This window comes from Staurois parvus, unplaced genomic scaffold, assembly GCF_062004578.1.
Source record: "Staurois parvus isolate SC_StPar_1 unplaced genomic scaffold, SC_StPar_1.0 ptg001167l, whole genome shotgun sequence".
Taxonomy (NCBI): Eukaryota; Metazoa; Chordata; class Amphibia; order Anura; family Ranidae; genus Staurois; species Staurois parvus.
In genome coordinates, this window is record NW_028318963.1 from 876,789 (window position 1) to 895,583 (window position 18,795).

The 18,795-nt window shown below is 45.4% G+C and overlaps 1 long non-coding RNA gene across 1 annotated transcript; it reads left to right on the plus strand.

The window, feature by feature from the left end:
- Nucleotides 1-837: 837 nt before the first annotated feature.
- LOC149439008 (uncharacterized) lies at nucleotides 838-18,208 on the plus strand. The gene is made up of 2 exons (XR_016307881.1): nucleotides 838-995; nucleotides 17,634-18,208. It is a non-coding gene; the product is annotated as an uncharacterized LOC149439008 (long non-coding RNA).
- The last annotated feature ends 587 nt before the right edge of the window (nucleotides 18,209-18,795 follow it).

An 18,795-nucleotide genomic window follows, 5' to 3' on the forward strand; every position in this document is an offset into this window, starting at 1 on the left:
TCCCTTTCATTCCCTTCCCCTTCCTTCCCTTCCTTTCCCCTTTCCTTTCCTTCCTTTCCCTTCTCCTTCCCCTTTCCTTCCCTCCCCCTTTCCTTCCCTTCCTTTCCCCTTTCCTTTCCTTCCTTTCCCTTCCCCTTCCCCTTTCCTTTCCTTTCTTTTGCCTTCCCCTTCCTCTTTTCTTCCCCTTCCCTTTCCTTCTCCTTCCCTTCCCCTTTCCTTCCCTTCCTTTCTCTTCCCCTTTCCCTTCCCTTCCCTTCCCCTCCCCTTCCCCTCCCTTTCTTTTGCCTTCCCCTTCCTCTTTTCTTCCCCTTCCCTTCCCTTCACCTTTCCTTCACTTCTCTTCTATTTCTTTCTCTTTCCTTTCCTCCACTATTTTTGTGTTCACAAGTATGTACAGGCGTACCTCGGTTTACGAATTTAGTTCATTTTGCGTGACTTTTTGTATTGTGCAAAATTTGTAAACCGAAACGCAGTTTCCCATAGGAATGCATTGAAAACCAATTAATCCGTTCTGGAGGTCAGAAAAGTTTTTAAAAAACTATTTTATGTGTTCAAAACTCTTTATAAAGTGCACTTTAAAGGCATAAATACTGTACAGGGACATGATTAAAAAAAAATTGTAAATGCATTGAAAACCAATTAATCCGTTCGTATTGGGAAAAAAAATTCGTAAACCGAGGAGATATTTTCAAAGGATTTTCATTCGTAAACCGAAAATTACGTTAATCGAGGCGTTCGTAAACGAAGTACGCCTGTATAGTATTTTTTCCGATCAGGGAAGGATCACCCCCCCCCTTTCAGGTTTAATATTTTTGCTTTCTGTTTCCTTTTAGGTACGGTTCCTTTCACCTACTGTGCTTGGAATGCAGCAGGAAGTCTATCTAAATGAGGGGAATCCCCCTCCTTGTTGCCAGTGGAACAGAATGGATGTCCGGACATTTCTGCTCCAGCAATGCTGTGTCCTGAGTCATGTCCTCCTGGAATCACTCTAAAGAGTAAGTTTGCCTTTCCATGAAAAATGAAAAGGTGAGCAAACTCCAAATATCCCGTCCGCCCCTCCGGATTTTGCTGCACATGGTGGTCGTGAGGACCCGTGTATCGGTCCATACACAACAATACGTGGCCTTGGGGGGGGAGTATCCATCATAAAGCTCACAATGGCAAGCGCTCTTTGGTCCACATAGCCAGGTGAGTGTGCTAAAACCATCCTGCGCCCAAAACGATGGCGCCAAAGTTGCTTTGATAAAAGAAACATCCAGAGAAAAATGTTCTGTTCAGGGGCGGACTGACAACTCATGGGGCCCCCGGGCAATAGGGGATCATGGGGCCCCTGTGTCCTTGCCCAAACTCAAAAAAGCCTATGAAAAAGGTACCAGGGCCATCTCATGGGGCCCCCTACTGACCCCGGGCCCTCCAATGCCCAAGATTCCAAATGGTCAGTCCGCCCCTGGTTCTGTTTTAATTTTTTATTTCATGTTTATAAATATAATAATAATAATGATAACCGCTTTCCTGCCACCCTATAGCAGATATACTGCTACAGGGTGGACGGGGTGCGCAAAATCATGTACATATATGTGATTTTGTATGCCCAGGTAGGGGGCGCACACGAGCCGCTTGCGCCCTACCCACGCTGCTATTTGCAGCCCCAGCTGTCAATCACCAGGTCCCGGATGGTGATTACTGGCCGGCACCCGGTGATCGCCAAGTATTACCAATGGGGGGAGAGAACTGTATGTAAACAACTCAGATCTCTCCCCTGTCAGCTCCTGCACACTGCTTTGTATGGCTGTGGATAGCATAGCCATACAAAGCAGTGTGCTTACAGTGAAGCACACACAGTTAACCCTTTGGTCTCCCCAGATGTTAACCCCTTCCTGCCCAGAGCCATTAGTACAGCGTCAGTGCTTTTTATTAGCACTGATCACTGTATTGGTGTCACTGAGGATATCAGTGACACCAAGTTAGTTCCCCCCCCCAGTGTCAGAATGCCCCCCACAGTCCCCCTATAAGTTGCTGATTGCCGTAATTACTAGTAAAAAAAATTCACCATTTGTAAGCGCGATAACTTTCACGTAAACCAATTAATTTACACGGATTGGGATTTTTTTTAGCAAAGACATGGAGAAGAATACATTTTATCCTTAATTTATTTTGATTTTTCAAATTTTTTTTACTGGACATGTTTAATAACAAAAAGTCAAAAATATTGTTTTTTTTTCCTCAAAATTGTTGGTCTTTTTTTTTTTTAATAGCGCAAAAAAATAAAAAAAACCTCTAAATTTAATTCATGTACAGCGTTGCATGATGGCGCAATTGTCAGTAAACGTAACGCAGCACCGTAACCAGTGGTGCATTTAGGTTTTGTGCTGCCCTAGGCAACACAAACTTCTCCCCCCACCCCGGAGAGAGCCTGACATTGCCCCTCCCCCCACCTGAGAGAACCTTCCACTACCATCACCCCCATACACTGGCCACGAGAGAGAGAAAGACACCCGGTTCACACTGATGCAGTGCGGAATTCGCAGCGTTTTCTGTGAGAATTCCGCACCGCATCAGAATCGCACCCCGTTCATACAAACTGCTGCGGGGGTGTGTTTTAAGTTAAGAACACCCCGAAATCGATCTGCAAAACGCGGTGTGATGACCTCCTTCTCTCTAGTTCCCTGGTCTCCTCCTCCCATGCCCACCTCCAGGATTTCTCCAGGACATCACCTATCCTCTGGAACTCCCTACCCCAATCCATCAGACTATCATCTACTCTCCTCTCCTTTAGGCACACCCTGAAAACCCATCTCTTCAGGGAAGCCTACCCACCCTCTGCTAATTGCTGACCTCCTCCACTCTTCCTACCACCCCATCCCCCACAGCTTTTCCTTCCATACCACCATCCCCTCCCTCCTAGATTGTAAGCTCCAAGGAGCAGGGCCCTCGAACTCTCGTGTATCACATTGTATTGGTATTGTTCTGTCACATGTTCTGTCCCCCTTTGTAATGTACAGCGCTGAGCGAACTATTGGCGCTTTATAAATACTGTATAATAATAATAATGTATAATAATGTGCAGAATCGGATCGTATAGGTGTGAATTCCCATGCGTCCGATTCTAGTGAGGACTCAAAAAAAGGGTCCTGCACCTTTTTGGCGCGGCTGTGGTGCGATTAGAGCCATGCAAAATGTACGGCTCCGATCGCACCGCACGTAAATCGCATTTGATTTGCACAAGAATGTGGTGCAGTTCCTGTGCGAATCACACGCGATATACCACATCGCATGTACGTGAACCCGGGCTCAAAGCTCTGTACATCCCCAGGAGTGAAAGTAAAGCAGCCCACAGCCTCTCTCAGATCCCATCTGGTCCCCAAGCCACATGTGTCCCTTCTTCCATCCCTTCTTCCATGGGGGGTGGTGCTGCCCCCCTGAAAAATGCTGCCCTAGGCAAATGCCTTGTTTGCCTTGTGGTAAATACACCCCTGGCCGTAATGCAAAAAATGGCCTGGTCAGGAAGGGGGGTAAATCCTGTCAACAGTCTATATCAGGGGTGAACTGACAACTCATGGGGCCCCCGGGCAATAGGGGATCATGGGGCCCCTGTGTCCTTGCCCAAACTCAAAAAAGCCTATGAAAAATGTACCAGGGGCATCTCATGGGGCCCCCTACTGACCCCGGGCCCTCGGGCAGTGCCCGAGTTTCCAAATGGTCAGTCCGCCCCTGGTATCTACTACATCTTAGACATGTGCAACATTAAAAAAATTGTTTTGTTTCAGTTTGATTATTATTTGACTAATTTAGTTTTGTTCGATTAGTTAAATTTGTTTAATTAATTTTTTTGAATTCGCTTTGTTTATTCGAATTCAACCGAATTTGAAATTTGAAATGGATTCGAAAACAATTCTAACGTTTCAATCCGTAATCCACAACCCATATGTGTTTTTGATGGTATTTTTGTTTTTTAGCCTTTGTGCTTACAGTACTACGTTTGTTAGATTCTGGGAATAAGAAGAAGGAAATATTTGTTACAAGGTTTATCAGATTATAAAACAGGTTCATGTCTGTGAAGGTTCTCATATATCCAAGTCATGGTCAGGGGCAGACTGAAAACTCATGGGGCCCCCGGGCAATAGGGGATCATGGGGCCCCTGTGTCCTTGCCCAAACTCAAAAAAGCCTATCAAAAAAGTACCAGGGGCATCTCATGGGGCCCCCTACTGACCCCGGGCCCTCGGGCAGTGCCCGAGTTTCCAAATGTCCGCCCCTGGTATATATTCTCTACAAAGAGATACAAATGGATACAAACAATGATGGATTGACCAATTGTCCGGCTTCGTTAGGTGCCGCATTCGGAGAGCATGTCCCGGCTTGTCTTTGGGGATTGTATTTGTATCTTCAACTCCTTTTCCCCGGAATGACATCACACTGAGAATATCAGGAGGTTAAGGTCCCACTTCCCAGAAGTGACACCGCAGCAGCCCATCCTCAGGCGGCGTGCCATTGGGCCACCCAATCACATGATCTCTGAAGACTTTACTGGGCTGGTGAAGTGCTGTGTAAGAAAAAGGGAGCGTCTGCCAAGCTGGCCTAGAGAGCGCAGGAGAAATGCCAAGGGGCGAGGGGACGCAAGGACGCAAAAAGCTGACCGCTCTTTTACGACGCGCCCTAAATCTGGACTGTGACTTCCTCTTCTTACAAGTCGCAGTGTAGCTGAGCAATCCACCTGCAATCCAGACATTTAATCCTCTTCATTTGATTTCTTTTTTTGTTATTTTTAGATCTGAAGCTTGCCGACACGTTACAACCAATCGCGTCATCTTCTTTAGGTTTTCCAACAACTACCCAGGGAGAGGTTCAATCTGATTGGGTAGAAATTGAACAGAATGTATGCATGCATCTGCACTGGTATCAGTTACATTGTTCCCACCTATCTCCGAGGACTACAGAACACCTCCCCTCTAAATTATGGAGAGAAGCAGGTGTTTTGTAGTTTTGTTGTAAGGTGACAATGCTGCCCCCCTATAGATGCAGTACAATCAGGGATCAGTGTCCCCCTAGAGCACCTTACCCCAGGTTCACAGCTAAGCATTTTCCGCTGCGCTTTGCAGGAACGCACAGCAGTCCATTTAACATGATTTCCTATGGGACAGGTTCCCATCTCCGCGTTTTCACCTGCTGCGTTTTTTGGAAAGGGTCAGGAACGTCATATGACATCCTCCCAGAATGCACACTCCCGGGAACGGATATAGTGAATGCAGGGTCCGGGGAGACCAGATATAGTGAATGCAGGGTCCAGGGAGACCGGATATAGTGAATGCAGGGTCCGGGGAGACCAAATATAGTAAATGCAGGGTCCGGGGAGAGCGGATATAGTGAATGCAGGGTCCGAGGAGACCAGATATAGTGAATGCAGGTTCCGGGGAGAGTGGATATAGTGAATGAAGGGTCCGGGGAGACAAGATATAGTGAATGCAGGGCCCGGGGAGAGCGGATATAGTGAATGTAGGGTCCAGGGACAGCAGATATACTGAATGCAGGGTCTGGAGAGACTGGATATAGTGAATGCAGGGTCCGGGGAGAGTGGATATAGTGAATGCGGGGTCAGGGGAGACCAGATATAGTGAATGCAGGGTATGGGGAGACCAGATATAGTGAATGCAGGGTCCAGGGAGAGCGGATATAGTGAATGCAGGTTCCGGGGAGAGCGGATATAGTGAATGCAGGGTCCAGGGAGGCTGGATATAGTGAATGGAGGGTCTGGGGAGAGCGGATATAGTGAATGCAGGGTCCGGGGAGACCAGATATAGTGAATGCAGGGTCCAGAGAGACTGGATATAGTGAATGCAGGGTCCGGAGAGACTGGATATAGTGAATGCGGGGTCCGAGGGAACAGATATAGTGAATGCAGGGTTCGGGGAGACCGGATATAGTGAATGTAGGGTCCAGGGGAATGGATATAGTGAATGCAGGGTCCGGGAGAATGGATATAGTGAATGCAGGGTCCGGGGGAATGGATATAATGAATGCAGGGTCCGGGGGAATGGATATAATGAATGCAGGGTCCGGGAGACTGGATATAGTGAATGCAGGGTTCGAGGCAACGAATATAGTAAATGACGGGTCTGGGGAGAGCAGATATAGCGAATTCAGGGTCCAGGGAGACTGGATATAGGGAATGCAGGGTCCGGGGGAATGTATATAGTGAATTCAGTTTCCAGGGAGACCAGATATAGTGAATGCAGGGTCCGGGGGGACGGATATAGTGAATGCAGGGTCCGGGGGGACGGATATAGTGAATGCAGGGTCCGGGGAGAGCGGATATAGTGAATGCAGGGTCCGGGGAGAGCGGATATAGTGAATGCAGGGTCCGGGGGGACGGATATAGTGAATGCAGGGTCCGGGGGGACGGATATAGTGAATGCAGGGTCCGGGGTTTCTAAGCCCCAAATATGGAGGCTCACAATAATATTATAATAATATACTGTAATTTATATATAGAAATTTTAAAAAATGTTTTTGTCTTTAGAAAGGAGATGAAGCTGTTCTAAGGCAGTATTGGAATTTCTGTGGCCTCTCAGACACACATTAGTTGGGTTGGGTTGTTGTAGTTGTTGCATTTCAGGCAGAATTGTGACTCCTGGGGCCCCGGCCAGGGCCCGGCGTTGTGCTGTAATCTCCAGCTGCTGATGGGGCTGCGTCCTGTTCCTGAGCTGATCCTCCATGTTTGGTGTCCTCCCAGCAACATTAACATTCTTGGAAAGCTTGTGACACCCAACAGGCGGCCTGGGCTGGGAGGCTACCAGATGGCACAGGTAATGATGGAGATGGATCTGCCTGTCCCCGGACGCACGTTATCCCAGGCGAGGTGGACATTTCTTTCCTTTGGTTGGCTTGCTGCTCCTTCCTTACAGCTCTCCGCAATAAAGTGGTTGTAAACCCTTCCATATACCCAGTGAAGTGACTGGCCTCAGGTGATACTGAGATATTAAACAAATCCTCCTACATACGTTGTACCTGTTTATCTGTGGCAATCTTTCCTCTACATCCATTCAAAGTGCAGAATCTACACAGGATCTCTCAGCTCTGAAAAGCAGGGGGCGGGGAGCTAAAGTAACATCAGTGAGGAGAGCTGTGAGAGCTGATTGGAGGGAAGAGACATCCCCTTCACCAGGGGCGGACTGACCATTTGGAAACTCGGGCACTGCCCAAGGGCCTGGGGTCAGTAGGGGGCCCCATGAGATGCCCCTGGTACCTTTTTCATAGGCTTTTTTGAGTTTGGGCAAGGACACAGGGGCCCCATGATCCCCTTTTGCCTGGGGGCCCCATGAGTTGTCAGTCCGCCTCTGCCCTTCACACAGCACAGAGGAACAAAGCTGAGGTTGTCAATCATATTATTAGAGGGTTGAGATAAACCATTTGTCATTGGCAGGGGCGGGGTGGACTGACCATTTGGAAACTCGGGCAGTGCCAAGGGCCCGGGGTCAGTAGGGGGCCTCATGGGATGCCCCTGGTACCTTTTTCATCGGATTTTTTGAGTTTGGGCAAGGACACAGGGGCCCCATGATCCCCTATTGCCCGGGGGCCCCATGAGTTGTCAGTCCGCCCCTGGGCAGGGGTGCTTACAATGATCAACGTTTATATAATTCCTTTATCCCAAAAGGAGCAAAACTGCTTGTGTAACTGCAGTGAGCTTATGGGCTTCAATTGGTTAGTGCAGTGGTCGGCAAGCCGCGGCTCGCGAGCCACATGCGGCTCTTTACACGCTTTAATGTGGCTCTTGTGTGCCGGGCGCCCGCTCCCCTCCCTCCTCTCTGGCGGCAGGGACTCTGCAGCGTGATCCAAAAAAAAAACAGCCAGGGCAAATGCAATGATTGGCCAGTCTCGCTGCCACTCACATCCTGATAGCCAGTGATTGGCTGTCAGGATGTGTGTAGGCGGGGCAGAGTGACGAACGTGAGGGGAGTTAGGCTCCTCTCACAGTCCGCCTTGAAGACCGGAACGGCGCGGGAACACGGCGAGAGGAACGCGCGGAGCAAAGGTAAGTGAATTGACACGGGGGACTTGGCTTACTACTTGCTACTTACTTACTACTACTATATGAGGGATTAATTAATATGGGGGATGAATTACTATAGGGGGGATGAATTACTATATGGGGGATGAATTACTATATGGGGGATGAATTACTATATGGGGGATGAATTACTATGGGGGATGAATTACTATATGGGGGATGAATTTCTATATGGGGGATGAATTACTATATGAGGGATGAATTAATATGGGGGATGAATTACTATGGGGGATGAATTACTATATGGGGGATGAATTACTATATGGGGGATGAATTACTATGGGGGATGAATTACTATCGGGGGGATGAATTACTATAGGGGGGATGAATTACTATATGGGGGATGAATTACTATGGGGGATGAATTACTATATGGGGGATGAATTACTATATGGGGATGAATTACTATGGGGGATGAATTACTGTGGGGGATGAATTACTATATGGGGGATGAATTACTATAAAAACTTATTGAAACTAAAAACAGTGTACCATCCTATGTATTTTCAGTTTTAAAAATGTGGCTCTCAAAATAAATTTCAATCGTGGTTTTGGTGAGATTTGGCTCAGTTGAAAAAAAAGGTTGCCCACCACTGGGTTAGTGTATCTAAATCTGCTAACACTCCCCCCCCCCCACCCCCAGCCTGGCAATGCTGCTGTCTGTGCTCCTTCCTTCAGAGTAGGGGCGCACTAATGCAGGAGATGTGTTACTGGCTAGACCACCAGGTGAAAACAGAGGGGAAAAAAGCCTCAAAAAAGAAAACTAATGCAGCCACAACGTCAAATGATTGGTAAGCTGCCATATATGACATTTTTGGTTTGGGATTTAATATCGCTTTAACAGAGAGGACAACATTACTGGCCTTTTGATCATTATAATCAGGCACAGGACTTGTCAGCAGCTGGTTCCATTTCTCTTTACACTAATTGCGTTTTATGAGTGGAGTTCCCCTTTAAGGGCTTCCCATCATCGCTCAGAAGGGGTGACTGTCGGTGAATGTGGCTGCAGAGCGTTTTGCTGTAACTGGCGATAATTGTGTCCTTTCTTATAAATTGGATGCGGCCAGCGGTCAGTGAACGGGAACCCGCGTGATCAATATTCAGCGCGGTGCGCATTCACAGGGCTTGCCCGGCAGACGGGGGTCGGGAATTCCCATCACCGCTGCGCATAATCCGTTTACTGAAAGTTCTACGTCTGTAACGATTTCTTTCCATCAGCACCTTGTAACAGCCGTGGGTGTGGAGGAACTGAAAGACAGAGACACCACTGCTGGAGTCCCCGAGAGGGAGCTGGAATCATCCTCCACCATCCAGCAAATGCTGAAATATCGCTTCTGGGTGGAGCGACTCTTCAAGGGTGTCGCCAACAATAGAGGCCACATACCTGTGTGGATATTGTGTGCAACTCTCTGACTATCTGAGAGTTTATCTAAAGCATAATGTCCTGGGGACAATGGTCACTGGGTAGAGAGGATGACCCTTCCCCAGCATGGGCAAAGATGGCAATAAAAATCTGACAGAGGTTCTGACCCTTCCCTACTCCATCCAGAGGTAAAACTAAATGTTATCTCCAAACTACGGCCCTCCAGCTGTTGAAGTACTACAAGTCCCATCATGCCCCTGCGAGTCTTGCCTATGGCTGTCAGAGTCTTGCAAGGCCTCATGGGACTTACAGTTCCTCAACACCTGGAGGGCCGTAGTTTGGAGACCCCTGGTATAACATTTACTTTTACCTTTGGATGGAGTAGGGAAGGGTTAGAATCTCTGTCAGATTTTTATTGCCATCTTTCTCCATGCTGGGGGGGGGGGTCATCCTCTCTATTTGACCCTGTGACCATTGTCCCCAGGACTGAGGGCCCATTCACAGTTAAGGCACATGTCTTAATGCAAGCTACGTATTTATTTCAGGTACTTATATAGCGCAGTCAATTTACGCAGCACTTTACATATATATTGTACATTCACATCAGTCCCTAACCCTCAAGGGGTGTACAATCTAAGGTCCCTAACCCTCAAGGGGTGTACAATCTAAGGTCCCTAACTCACATTCATACATACACATACTAGGGACAATTTATACAGGAGCCAATTCACCTACCAGCATGTCTTTAAAGTGTGGGAGGAAACCAGAGTACCCGGAGGAAACCCACACAGGCAGAACATGTAAGCTCCAGGCAGGTGGTGCCGTGGTAGGGATTTGAACCAACGACTCCAGTACTTCCAGGAGGAAGTGCTAACCATTTAGCCTCTGTGCTGTCCAAATCTGGCCTTTATGGAAGAGTGGCAAGAAAAAAGCCATTGTTGAAAGAAAGAAAGTCCTGTTTGCAGTTTGTGAGAAGCCATGTGGGGGACACAAACATGGAAAAAGGTGCTCTGGACAGATGAGACCAAAATTGAACTTATTGGTCTCAAAGGAAAACGCTACGAGTGGCGGAAAACTAACACTACACATCATCCTGAACACACCATCCCCACCGTGAAACATGGTGGTGGCAGCATCATGTTGTGGGGATGCTTCTCTTCAGAAGGGACAGGGAAGCTGGTCAGAGTTGATGAGAAGATGGATGGAGCCAAATACAGGGCAATCTTAGAAGAAAACCTGTTAGAGTCTGCAAAAGACTTGAGACCGGGGCGGAGGTTCACCTTCCAGCAGGACAACGACCCGAAAATTCCAGCCAGAGCTACAATGGAAGGGTTCAGATCAAAGCATCTTCATGTGTTAGAATGGCCCAGTCACAGTCCAGACCCAAATCCAATGGAGAATCTGTGGCAAGACTTGAAAATTGCTGTTCACAGACGCTCTCCATCCAATCTGACAGCTTGAGCCATTCTGCAAAGAAGAACGGGCAGAAATGTTCCTCTCTAGATGTGCAAAGCTGGAAGACACATCCCCAAAAAGACTTGCAGCTGGAATTGCAGCCAAAGGGGGTCCTACAAAGTATTGACTCCGGGGGGCTGAATACAAATGCCGACACACTTTTCACAGATTTATTTGTAAAAAATGTTGAAAACCATTCATCATTTTCCTTCCACTTCACAATTATGTGCCACTTTGTGTCGGTCCATCACATCCAATCCCAATAAAAAACATTGACGGTTTTGGTTGTAGCATAACAACGTGGGGAATATTTCAGGGGGGTGAAGACTTTTTCAAGGCGAGAGAGAGAGAGAGGGGTGGGTGGATAAATAGAGAGAGAGAGAGAGAGATATGAATAGATAGATAGATAGATAGATAGATAATTGATAGATAGATAGATAGATAGATAGATAGATAGATAGATAGATAGATAGATAGATATGAATAGATAGATAGATAGATAGATAGATAGATAGATAGATAGATAGATAGATAGATAGATAGATAATTGATAGATAGATAGATAGATAGATAGATATGAATAGATAGATAGATAGATAGATAGATAGATAGATAGATAGATAGATAGATAATTGATAGATAGATAGATAGATAGATAGATAGATAGATAGATAGATATGAATAGATAGATAGATGGTGGATAGACTTGGAATAGAGGGCTGTCTCCCCTCTTTAGTCTTGCCCTCACTTGCGGCAGCCCTTGTCGCCCCTCTGAAAAGCGATCTGTGGTGGGTGCTTGCCGCCTCCTCATTGCCTGTTTTAACCCTGAAAACCCCAAACCACTCTGCTGCAACAGCATCCATTGCCCATTGTTGTAGGACCGTCATGGGATGGACCACTTCACTTGAATGAGTAGCGCTCAGGGGCAGCACTGCCAACAGAATGCAATATGGGATATTTTTGCCATGGCCATCAAGCAAAGCTTTGCACCAGCAGCATGTGTACAACCCGTCTGACTGCTGTTGGAGCTTGGGAGGTGAGCTTCGAGGGGAGGTAAAACTGAGGCTCAATCACCTATTTTTACTCCCCCCCAGCATGTGTGAACAAGTCCTACGTAGTGTGGCTTGTGAAATGCTGCATCCCAAGTTAAAAATGGCACAGAAAAGAAAGGCCACGTGAACACCCCTGTCCAGCTGTCAATCTACAATGCGGGTGGACAGCCAGGGGGGCAGAAAAACCGCAGCAAAGCTACCCCTTTTTACCACCAGACCCAAAGGCCAATCTCAAAGAGACCTTAGAAAGTTGTTGCTAGAACAGCTGTCCCCATTAGAAAATTTCCCCTCACCTCCAGCTCTGGTGACAACTGTAAAATGTTTGATCTCCCATCACTTGAGAGTTGTCACCAGGAAAAATACACTGCAAATGGGGACACAGAGAGCAATAAAAAGATGACAGAGGTTCTAACCCTTCCAAACTCCACTGAAAACAGATGAAAAAGTTATTCTTTAATTCTGGTGCTAAAGGTTTGTGTTGTGTGTTTTGGAATTTTAGGGGGCATATTTATAAACATTTATTTATTATTATTATTATTATTATTATAATACAGGATTTATGGCGCCAACAGTTTGCTCAGCTCTTTGCAATATACCGGGAGACAATACAGCAACAATACAGTTCAATGCAAGAGGGATAGGAGGGCCCTGATCCTTGGAGCTTACAATCTAATAGGGAGGGGCTAGTGGTACAAAAGGTAATAACTGCGGGGGATTTAAATTTTTTCTTTTCTACATAAATTATTTATTTATGTTTATTTATTTGAAGTATTTATAAAGCAAGGACAACTGACCGGTGGTGAATCAATCCTTATGATTTAAAGAGACATGACACTTGGAAGATTCACCTGCTTTAAATGTTTGGTGAAAGTCACATTCACTGCTTTATAGACATTCCCCTGCGAGTTACACTTGGCCTTCTTGAATAAAGCTGCTTCTATGGAAATGAAGATTCACTGGGAGCATGCTTGCCTGTCTGCTTCAGGGTTATGTGCTCTGTATTGTGCAGCCCGGCTCCTCTCGTACCCATCAGGTCGAGAAGTTTGAGTCATTCCCCCACTTCTCTAATAAATGTCACTGACCCCCCCCCCCACGCCTGGCATTTGGATCCCCCACTACTCAGCTCCTGAAAGAATGGCCTGCCAGGGACAGGCTCTGCAGGATGGTGGGGGAGGATGGACATGAGGCCAAAGGCGGGGGAGGTGTGGGGGAGGAGGGGGGCTGGGTTCCATGTAAGCAACACATGATTCAACTGTGGCCAGTGTCATGACTGTCACAAGTCCCCCGCCGAATGGCGTTGGCGCTGCAACGACTGACCGCACACCTCCACAAACTTTGTTCTCTTTTACGACTTTCCCGAGAGGCAAAGAACGCAAATTGCGCCATCCCCATTCATTATCTAAGAAGCCGTTTTCATCTGAGCATTACGTGTCCCTAATGCACCCTGATTGGTTCTAACTGCAAACACAGCGCGATCGATGATTTGTAGTGCAGAGCTGAAACATTAAAACATTTCAATTCAAAAAATAAACTGCGAAACATTTCTAATGTATCTAATATCTGCTGAACATTTGCAGTATTATGCATCTAAATCCACTGAACAGATATAATGTATCTAATAGCTGCTGAACATTCATTGTGTATCTAACACCTGCTACACATACAGTATATAATGTATCTAACACCTGCTACACATACAGTATATAATGTATCTAACACCTGCTACACATACGGTATATAATGTATCTAACACCTGCTACACATACGGTATATAATGTATCTAACACCTGCTACACATACGGTATATAATGTATCTAACACCTGCTACACATACGGTATATAATGTATCTAACACCTGCTACACATACGGTATATAATGTATCTAACACCTGCTACACATACGGTATATAATGTATATAACACCTGCTAAACATACCGTATATAATGTATCCAACACCTGCTACACATACCGTATATAATGTATCCAACACCTGCTACACATACGGTATATAATGTATCCAACACCTGCTACACATACGGTATATAATGTATCCAACACCTGCTACACATACGGTATATAATGTATTCAACACCTGCTACACATACGGTATATAATGTATCCAACACCTGCTACACATACGGTATATAATGTATCCAACACCTGCTACACATACGGTATATAATGTATCAAACACCTGCTACACATACGGTATATAATGTATCCAACACCTGCTAAACATACGGTATATAATGTATCCAACACCTGCTACACATACGGTATATAATGTATATAACACCTGCTAAACATACTGTATATAATGTATCCAACACCTGCTACACATACGGTATATAATGTATCCAACACCTGCTACACATACGGTATATAATGTATCCAACACCTGCTACACATACGGTATATAATGTATCTAACACCTGCTACACATACGGTATATAATGTATCCAACACCTGCTAAACATACGGTATATAATGTATCCAACACCTGCTACACATACGGTATATAATGTATTCAACACCTGCTACACATACGGTATATAATGTATCCAACCCCTGCTACACATACGGTATATAATGTATCCAACCCCTGCTACACATACGGTATATAATGTATCTAACACCTGCTACAAATACGGTATATAATGTATATAACACCTGCTACACATATGGTATATAATGTATCCAACACCTGCTACACATACGGTATATAATGTATCCAACACCTGCTACACATACGGTATATAATGTATCTAACACCTGCTACACATACAATATATAATGTATCCAACACCTGCTACACATACGGTATATAATGTATCTAACACCTGCTACACATACGGTATATAATGTATCCAACACCTGCTACACATACGGTATATAATGTATTCAACACCTGCTACACATACGGTATATAATGTATCCAACCCCTGCTACACATACGGTATATAATGTATCTAACACCTGCTACAAATACGGTATATAATGTATATAACACCTGCTACACATACGGTATATAATGTATCCAACACCTGCTACACATACGGTATATAATGTATCTAACACCTGCTACACCTACGGTATATAATGTATCCAACACCTGCTACACATACGGTATATAATGTATCTAACACCTGCTACAAATACGGTATATAATGCATATAACACCTGCTACACATACGGTATATAATGTATCCAACACCTGCTACACATACGGTATATAATGTATCTAACACCTGCTACACCTACGGTATATAATGTATCCAACACCTGCTACACATACGGTATATAATGTATCCAACACCTGCTACACATACGGTATATAATGTATCTAACACCTGCTACACATACGGTATATAATGTATCCAACACCTGCTACACATACGGTATATAATGTATCCAACACCTGCTACACATACGGTATATAATGTATCCAACACCTGCTACACATACGGTATATAATGTATCCAACACCTGCTAAACATACGGTATATAATGTATCCAACACCTGCTACACATACGGTATATAATGTATCCAACACCTGCTACACATACGGTATATAATGTATCTAACACCTGCTACACGTACGGTATATAATGTATCCAACACCTGCTACACATACAATATATAATGTATCCAACACCTGCTACACATACGGTATATAATGTATCCAACACCTGCCACAGGTAGGACACCAGAGCCCAGGACACATGGTGGAGTGGGAGCTGCTGCCTAGATTAGATCAAATAGATAGATAGATAGATAGATAGATAGATAGATAATAGATAGATAGATAGATAGATAGATAGATAGATAGATAGATAGATATATAGATAGATAGATAGATAGATAGATAGATAGATTTTCCAAAAACATTATTATGAAGTCCTCCTTTTTGACTATAACATCCTCCACTCTTCTGGAAAGGCTTTCCACATTTCGGAGGGTGTCTGTGGGAATTTGTACCCATTTATGAGGTCAAGTAGTTATGTTGGATGGTGTTCAGTAGGGTTGAGGTCAAGGCTCTGTGCAGGACACTTGAATTCCTCCACACCAAACTCATCAAACCATGTCTTTTTGGAACTGGCTTTTGGCACAGTCCCCATAGTGACTACAACATCCTCCACTCTTGTGGTTGAGAAGGATGAGAAGATCAAAGTTCTAACTCATCCTAAGGTGTTCAGTAGGGTTCAGGTCAGGGCTCTGTGCAAAACACTCAAATTCCTCCAAACCTAACTGGTCAAACCATGTTTTTATGGTGCTGGATTACTATTGGTGTTCCAATTTATCCCAAAAGTGTCCAGTAGGGTTGAGGTCAGGGGCTTTCAAGTTCCTCCACATCAAACTCTTCAAAACATGTTTTTATGGAGCTGACTTTGTGCACAGTCCCCATTGTGGCCACAACATTCTCCACTCTTCTAGGAAGCCTTTCCACAACATTTTGGAGGGTGCCTGTGGGAAGTTGTGGCCATTCAGCAAAAAAACATTTGTGATGTCAGGTACCGATATTGGACAAGAAGACCTGGCTCACAATTATCATCCCAACCTAATTCAGCAGGGTTGAAGTCAGGGCTACTTGAGGTTTTCCACACCAGATTGGTCAAACCATGTCTTTGTGGAGCTGTTTACAATTGGTGTTCCAATTAATCTCAGAGGTGCTCAGAAGGGTTGAGGTCAGGGCTCTGGGCAGGGTACTTGAGGTTCTCCACACCAGACTAGTCAAACCATGTCTTTATGGTGCTGGTTTACAATTGGTGCTCCAATTTATCCCAGTAAAGGTGTCCAGTAGGGTTGAGGTCAGGGCTTTCAAGTTCCTTCAAACCAAACTCCTCAAACCGTGTTTTTATGAAGCTGACTTTGTGGACAGTCCCTAATGTGGTGACAACATCCTCCACTATCCTGGGAAGGCTTTCCACAACATTTTGCAGGGTGCCTGTGGGAAGTTGTGGCCATTCAGCAAAAGAACATTTTTAAAGTCTGGTACGGATGTTGGACAAGAAAACCTGGCTCATACATCCCAACCCAATTCAGTAAGGTTGAAGTCAGGGCTTTTGGCAGGCTATGTGAGGTTCTCTACACCAGACTGTTCTAACCATGTCTTTATGGAGCTGGTTTACAATGGGTGTTGAAGTAGGGCTGAGGTCAGGGCTCCATGCAGAACACTCCAGTTCCTCCACACCAAACCATGTCTTTATGGAGGGTTTACAATTGGTGTTTCAATTCTTCTCAAAGGTGCTCAGTAGAGTTGAGGTCACAACTCTGGGCAGGCTACTTGAGGTTCTACACACCAGACTAGTCAAACCATATCTTCACGGAGCTGGATTACAACTGGTGTTCCAATTCACCTCAAAGAAATTCAGTAGGGTTGAGGTCAGAGCTCTCAAGTTCTGCCACACCAAACTTATCAAACCATGTCTTTTTGGAGCTGGCTTTGTACACAGGAGCACAGTCGTGCCGAAACAGAAAAGGGCCTTCACCAAACGGTCACCAAAATTTTCTAAAATATCTTTGTATGGTGCAGTATTAACAGTACCCTTCACTGTGAACTCCATCATTTGTAGGATTGTTCTCATTTGGTCATCTATTGAAGTGCATTTTGTTCCTGAAGATGGAGAAATGTTTGGTAATATTTATTTGGATTGTTTTTTACCAATTTGTAACCATTTCCACATTTTATCATTGCAGCTTCTCAGGTCAGGTGTTGGATGAATGATACCAGAAGCCTGTGAGATCCAGCAGTGAAGTACGGTCGTCAAGTCTTACTTGTTTAAAAGAAAATAGGCTCAATTGCACCAAAATGGGAAGCGGATGTTATTTCTAACCATCCTTAGAAGGATGCCCCTCAAAATAGAGGACATTCCCTTTAATTCATTCTAGAGTCAGAGAATGTCCCTCATTGCTCTGTATAGCAGGCCTGTTTATATACAGTACGTTGCTCTGATTGAGCAATAAAGACATAAACTACGTGTACTAACTGTTCTCAACCGTTTTCTGGAAGAGCTGAAAAGATTCTGACGTCTTCCAAGAACTCGCGCTGTACCTCTTACCGGCAAAGTGTCAGATCCAGGCGGCAAGATATAAAATACGCGATGTTCTGCAGACCAACTGGGAATGATTTAGGCTGACACGGCACATGTTCGTCTGATCGCCTTCTTCGGCCTGTCTGGAGCATCCTCAGGCGATCGTGACGTGCGATGATGCGGTCATAATGTTTGATGCATAAACCGAATGATTCACGAATACAGCAAAATTGGAGGAGATTGCCATTGGATGCAAAGCCTCTTATGTTCTTTTAGTCACAAATCAGTTTTGCAGCGGAGCTTTAAATCTGACCTCCAGCCTCCCCTTCGGTCTTGCAAAGGTGTACTGGCTCCTCCCCTTCAGTCTTGCACAGGTGTACCGACTCCTCCCCTTCAGTCTTGCACAGGTGTACCGACTCCTCCCCTTTGGTCTTGCACAGGTGTACCGACTCCTCCCCTTCACTCTTGCACAGGTGTACTGAGTCCTCCCCTTCGGTCTTGCACAGGTGTACCGACTCCTCCCCTTTGGTCTTGCACAGGTGTACTGACTCCTCCCCTTCACTCTTGCACAGGTGTACTGAGTCCTCCCCTTCGGTCTTGCACAGGTGTACCAACTCCTCCCCTTCGGTCTTGCACAGTTGTACCGGCTCCTCCCCTTCAGTCCTGTACAGTTTTATCGGTACCTCCCCATCAGTCTTGCACAGTTGTACCAGCTCCTCCCCTTCAGTCTTGTACAGTTGTACCGGCTCCTCCCCTTCGGTCTTGCACAGTTGTACCAGCTCCTCCCCTTCAGTCTTGTACAGTTGTACCAGCTCCTCCCCTTCGGT